This window comes from Amblyraja radiata, chromosome 19 (assembly GCF_010909765.2).
Source record: "Amblyraja radiata isolate CabotCenter1 chromosome 19, sAmbRad1.1.pri, whole genome shotgun sequence".
Lineage (NCBI taxonomy): Eukaryota > Metazoa > Chordata > Chondrichthyes > Rajiformes > Rajidae > Amblyraja > Amblyraja radiata.
The window spans coordinates 10,749,807-10,755,806 of NC_045974.1; the positions used below are offsets into that span (position 1 = coordinate 10,749,807).

Sequence of the window (6,000 nt, forward strand, 5' to 3'; positions counted from 1 at the left end):
GAGTGCCACGGTGGCGGATCGGTAGAGTTGCCACCTTACAGCGCCAGAGACCTGGCTTAGATCCTGACTACGGGTACTGTCTGGTGGGAGTTTGTGCGTTCTCCCCGTGACCACGTGGGTTTTCCCTGGGTGCTCCGGTTTCCTCCCACATTCCAAAGACGTACAGGTTTGTGGGATAATATGGCGTTGGTAAAAATTGTAAATTATCTGTAGGATAGTGCTGGTACACGGGGATCGCTGACTCAGTGGGCTGTATCTCGAGACACAAACTCTCTGGCTCTCCACTCTGCACTGGTTCACTTGGACAATAGAAACAGCTACATCAACCTGTTGTTCACTGACTGCAGCTCGGAGTTCAACACCACTGTACCTTCAAATCTCATCGTCAACCCCGGAGTCCTGGGTCTCTGCACCACCGTATACAACTGGTTGCTCAACTTCCTCATTGACTAACAGCAATCAGTATGCATTAACAACAACACTTCCTTCTCGCTGACCATGAGCACAGTGGCACCTCAAGGCTCTGTGCATATACTGTAGACCCCTCTCTCTTTACCCGTGACTACACAACCACACATAGGTCCAGCGCTAGCTTTACAGTTGCTGATGATACAATTATCATTGGGCCCGTAATGGGTTATGATGAGTCAGCGTACAGAAGGCAGATCAGTGATCTGGTTGAGTGTTACCAGAACAACAGTCCTGGTCTCAAAGTCAACAGGATCAAGGAGCTGATTGCTGACTACTTGGAAACTGTGGAACCATGCACCTGTCTTAATTGTTGGGGATTTGGTGGAGAGAGTCAAAAGCTCCAAATTTCTGGGCGCACTGGTCTCTGATGATCCATCCTGGGCCTAGCATATTGAAGCATTTATAATGAAAGCACGCCAACGCCTTCGTATCCTTGGAGGTTTGAGGAGATGCGGCAGGGCAGCAAATGCTCTACCGATCTTCTACAGGGGTACAGTGGAGAGTATACTGACTGGTTACACCACAGTCTGGTCCAATAATTAGAAGGCCGAAGAATGAAGAAGACTGCAGAAGATTGCGGATATTGGCCGGTGCATCATGCGTACGGACCTCCCCATCATCGAAAGGGATCCACAGGAAGCAAAATCTCAAGAAGGCGGCTAATATCATCAAAGGGCCAACACCATCCTGACCACACCACACCACCACCACAACCTTACCTCAGCACCAAATACTATGGACTTTGCACTACTACAGTATGTACTTGCACCATCCTGATCTGCTTTACATAGAACAACTGGTAACTTACTGTATATTTTATGTGTTGCATTATTTCATTTAATGGGTCTGTACATCCACAGCAAAGAAGAATTCCATTGTTCAAGTCAAGATGCAGAGGATAATTAACACTCTTGACTTGAACCTCGATCCTGCTGCTGGGGATGAGGTGACAGGCCTTCACCCACAACAATCCACATTTTTTTACCCCAGCGACAAAGAGTTTACAAGATCCTTCTTGAGTCTGAAGGGTCTCGACCTGAAATGTCGCCTATTTCCTTCGCTCCATAGATGCTGCCTCACCCGCTGGGTTTCTCCAGCATTTTTGTCCACTTAAGAGTTTACAAGAGCTTTTTAATGCTACTTTAACCTCAAGGGTTAGTGTTTTGGCACCCACAGAAGTCATCTTACAAGCCTATATTTGGGCCAAAACTGTGATAGTGTCTGAAAACCAAATGGTCCAGGTGAAACTCAAGCTAAAGATCTGTTAGCAGATAAGCACTACCTGAGATCAATGTCAATAACATCTTTTAAAAAATTGCTAATGATTCAGGGGAGAAAGATTGGGGAGCTATTAGTGGAAGGGATTTGTGATAAATTACTGAAGATGCTGGAAACACTTAATGAAGGCTGTGGTGAGGGAAATAGGATGAATGGTTCAGATCATGGACTTGATTGACAAAGTGCAGGTTAGAGCACAAGCGTAGGCGAGGAGAGGAGGGGCAAGCGTGCACGGTATGGAGAGGGTATGGAGAGAAGGCAAGTACGGGATACTGAGTTGGATGATCAGCCATGATCATATTGAATGGCGGTGCTGGCTCGAAGGGCCGAATGGCCTACTCCTGCACCTAATTTCTATGTTTCTATGCACAGTTGGACCACGAGGAGGCATGGAGAGGTAAAGGTAGGTTTGAGGGAGAGGGAGATGGAGGGAGGTGTGGAGGTAGGGGGGCAGAGCAAGAGGGAGGCCCGGGGTTGGTATGAGGCAGGGGCCGAGATGGAGGAGTGGAGGAAACCATGAGAGGGGGAGGGGGAGGGGGGGGGGGGTGAGGGAGTGATTTGAGTGTGGTACAGAAGGACTGGTGTTGGGATGGAGAGGGGAGGGAAGGGTGGCATCTGGTGTTGGGGGAGGAAGGATGGGGTACCTGTGAGGAAGGGGTATAGAGTGGTTGAGTGTTACCAGAACAACAGTCCTGGTCCTGGTGATGTGGGTAGGGTGTTGGGGGGAAAGAGGGAAACAAGGAGGGAGGGTGGGAATGAGGTGAGAGATTGCGGCAATGTGGGGGGTGGGAAGGAGGGTGTCGTGGCGACAGTGGGGAGGAAGGGTCATAGGGGGAGGGGGGAGGGATGGGGCGGGAGGAGGGAGAAATATGGAGAAAGGGGGAGGCTGGGAGAGAGGTTTTTGGACGTAAAGTTGGAGTGGAGGGGGGAGGGGTGCGGGGGGGAGGGTTGGTTTAAGATTGTCTTGGGATGGCCGTGCCAGAGTTGGCCGCGGCCGGGGCACCTCCAGCGGCCGGCGGGGCGCAACCCAGAACGGGCGGGAGGCGGGACCTGGCCCGAGAGAAGGGAACCCGGGCCGGGCGCCGCTCTCTCTTTCTCCGCCGCCGCCGTGGAAGTGTTTCGCTTTCTTTTTACAACAAGCTGGGTCGGCGGTGGGGCAGTGGGGTGGGGTGGGGAGAGAGAGAGAAAAGCCGGGCGCCGCTTTATCGGCAGCTCCGCGAAACATCGCCCGCCGTGGAAAAGTTTGGAGCGGCCGGGGGTGTGGACCGCCTTCCCCGGGCGCGCAGGCAGCGGCGGCGGCGGCAGCGGCTGTGGGTGCCCGGCCCCGGGGCGGGGAGAACCGGGCTGGCCAAAGGGCCGGGCCGGGCAAGGTGCCGGGGGCCAGAGGTAGCGGAGCGGCCGGTCTCCGGACTCTCTCAGGCAGCCGCTCCACAGAGCAGCTCCGAGGGTGCGTAAGGCCACGGGCCGGTCGGTGGCGCAGCTTCCCGCTTGTGGACGCAAACCCCTCGCCACAGCCGCCCCCTTCTCCTTCTCCTTCTCCCTCACCCCCGCCACCATCTGCGTCGCCCTCTTGTTAGCCAAAGGGGGACACGGGCGGCGGTGGGAAGAGACGGAGAGAGACGCACAGAGAAAATCGGTCTCTAGGAGAGACTTGGCCAACAAAAAAAATAGAGAGGGAGAGGAGGAGGGGGAAAAGGAAGGAAGGACTCGATGTTGGACCATTAAAAAGAGCAGATGAACTTGATGAAAGGCACAATTGAAGGCAACAAAAAAAACTGTAAAGGGTTGTGTTTTTTTCAGTGTGCCCCGCAAGTCTGCAGTCCCCTCGCCAGAGAGTGTGTGTGTATGTGTGTCTGTGGCGCAAAGGCAGGCAGGCAGTGAGCAAGAATGGGCACTGTGCAGTGCAAGCACTGATGCACACAGACAGAGACACACACACACACAGACACTCACGCAAGCAGCCCAAACATCCAAAATGGGCCAGTAGGAAAAAATATGCAAGCCGCTTTCGTTTTGTTATTTTGTCATTATTTTTGGAAGGTTTTTGTTTTTGAAAGGTGGGTTGGTGGTGGTATGTGGGGAGGGGAGGTTCCTCTTGAGGGTAGGATAGCGAGAGAGCCGGGGGGGGGGGGGGGGGGGGGGGTGTATTAGTGGCGCGGCTGGGAGTGAGTGAGACGGGCTGCGGCGGCCGGAGCGCTGTCCAATGCCCCGGTAAAGGGGCGGCGAGAGCGGCGGCTTGGCGCACCACACCGGGACCACCCTTCCTTCCGCCTTTACGCGCCTTTCACAGCCCCGGGGCTTGGGAAGCCCTAACGCCGAAGCTGAAACGGCTGCGTGCGCCGTGTCCTTTGTGTTTTAAATATAAATCCAAACCCCCTGCTTCTTTTTTTTTTCCACCCTCGCCCTTACATCGCGAAAAAAAGAGAGATCACATGTTTCCCCCCCTGTTTGTTTTAAAATAAATATTATGATATATATATATGTTAATAAACAGCCACCTTCCCCGCTTGCAGATGCACTTTTTTTGTAACGCGTAAAATATACATTGCAAACACGGTCTGGCGTAGATGCCTTGAGATTTTAATTCGTAAAAGCGGGCCGCGCACCGCGCCGCGCCCAGGATAGTGGCGGCGGCGGCGGCCTCTGCCTCTGCCCCCTGTCCCTCTCTCTCTCTCCCAGGCCCCCGTCTCCGTCCCCTGTCCCGGGGCAGAAGCCCAGCCCCGGGGGCGCCATTTTCTGCCAGCACGGAAATACACGGCTCCACAACTTCCAGGCATCGCGGCGCGCAAATAAAGAGAGCCCCCCCCGCCCGTCTCCACGCAGCTAGCCAGTCTCACCTGGCGGTTGTGTGGCCCGGCAGCGCTGCCTCCTCTCCGACTCGCCTTTCTCTCTTCCCCCACCGCCGCCGCCGCCGCCGCCGCCTCCGCGCTGCCCGGAGAGAGAGGCTGCTGCCTGCGCGCTGTTGGGCGGGGTGCCGCCGAAACCAGCCACCGGCCGGGGCTTTTGTCCACCTCTTCTTCTCAGTCGGCCGTGGCGAGCGATTAAGACGGAGGGACAGAGCGAAAGAGACACACAGACAGAGAGAGTGGGAGGGAGTGCGTGTGTGTGAGACCGACTCTTCCACGGGCACACACGCTTGAGTCTAAAGTGTGCTGCGCTCCTCTGGAGGGATTAGGTTAACACACACGCTACCGAGCGAGTACGTGAGTGTGCAGCTACCCCAGTCCCGTCTGTCAGAAGACCCGGAGAGTCTGCAACTCACTGGCTGGAGGCTGAGCCACCGTTCCTGAGGGCTGCCTCCAAACCTTTTGTCAGACGCTGCCTCTGTAACCTTGCCTTGCGCAAAAAAAAATCCAGGGACGTGAGATCAAAGATCAACATCAGCGGGGCAGAATTATAGTGCACAAGAGGTTAGCTCTCATATGACCCCCAAGTTCCAACGCACTATTTTCATTTCCTTTTTTTAATTTACAGTTTATTTCACGAGTTTCTTTTTTTTTTTAATGTCCATCAGATTCCAAAGGTGCGGCTTAAGTTTTGTTTTATTTTTTTTAATTAATCGCATTTATTTTTTACCCAAAATTACTGTTGGATTAATTTTGGCTATTCTTGTTCAGATTTCATCACCGTTCATTCTTTGGAGATTTTGCCAAACTTAACGTTTGAGGCTTTGGAATTTGATACATTTTCTGTCTGATCCGTTATTTAAAAATTGGAGGTACACAAAAAATGCTGGAGAAACTCAGCGGGTGCAGCAGCATCTTAAGATTTCAACTATCACTGAAATCTTAAGATGCTGCTGCACCCGCTGAGTTTCTCCAGCATTTTTGTGTACCTTCGATTTTCCAGTATCTGCAGTTCCTTCTTAAACATTTAAAAAATGGAATTCGGTCCACGCAAAAAGTCTCTCATTTCAAAACTCCAGATGTTTCATACATTTGCATCTGTCAAGCCCTATGCCCGGCTCGCTGAGTTACTCGGCACATTGTCTTTTTTTTTTTTGGTAAACCAGCATCTGCAGTTCCTTGTATCTCTATCTCATGCATTGTAAGGTTTTTTTTGTTTGCCTTTTTTGGCCACCTCGCTACGCCCAATGGGATAAAAGGCAGGTGGAAGAAGACTGATTGAAATCGGGATAAAGAACTCCATCTTTGCATTGACTGGTAGAGTTACTGGATTGTCCCGAAGACTTCTGCCATTGCCACGCTGCTCTTGGTTTCACTTTATATTATACTAATAATGGCCCGTTGC

The 6,000-nt window shown here is 52.5% G+C and overlaps 1 protein-coding gene across 1 annotated transcript in view; it reads right to left on the reverse strand.

Annotated features, from left to right (window-relative positions):
- The window catches only part of znf800 (zinc finger protein 800), an 87,803-nt gene extending 82,755 nt beyond the window's left edge, over window positions 1-5,048 (reverse strand). The window contains exon 1 of the mRNA XM_033037646.1: window positions 4,587-5,048. The gene's annotated coding sequence lies outside the window, so the exon portion shown is untranslated. The remainder of the gene's footprint in view (window positions 1-4,586) is intronic.
- Between the last annotated feature and the right edge of the window lie 952 nt (window positions 5,049-6,000).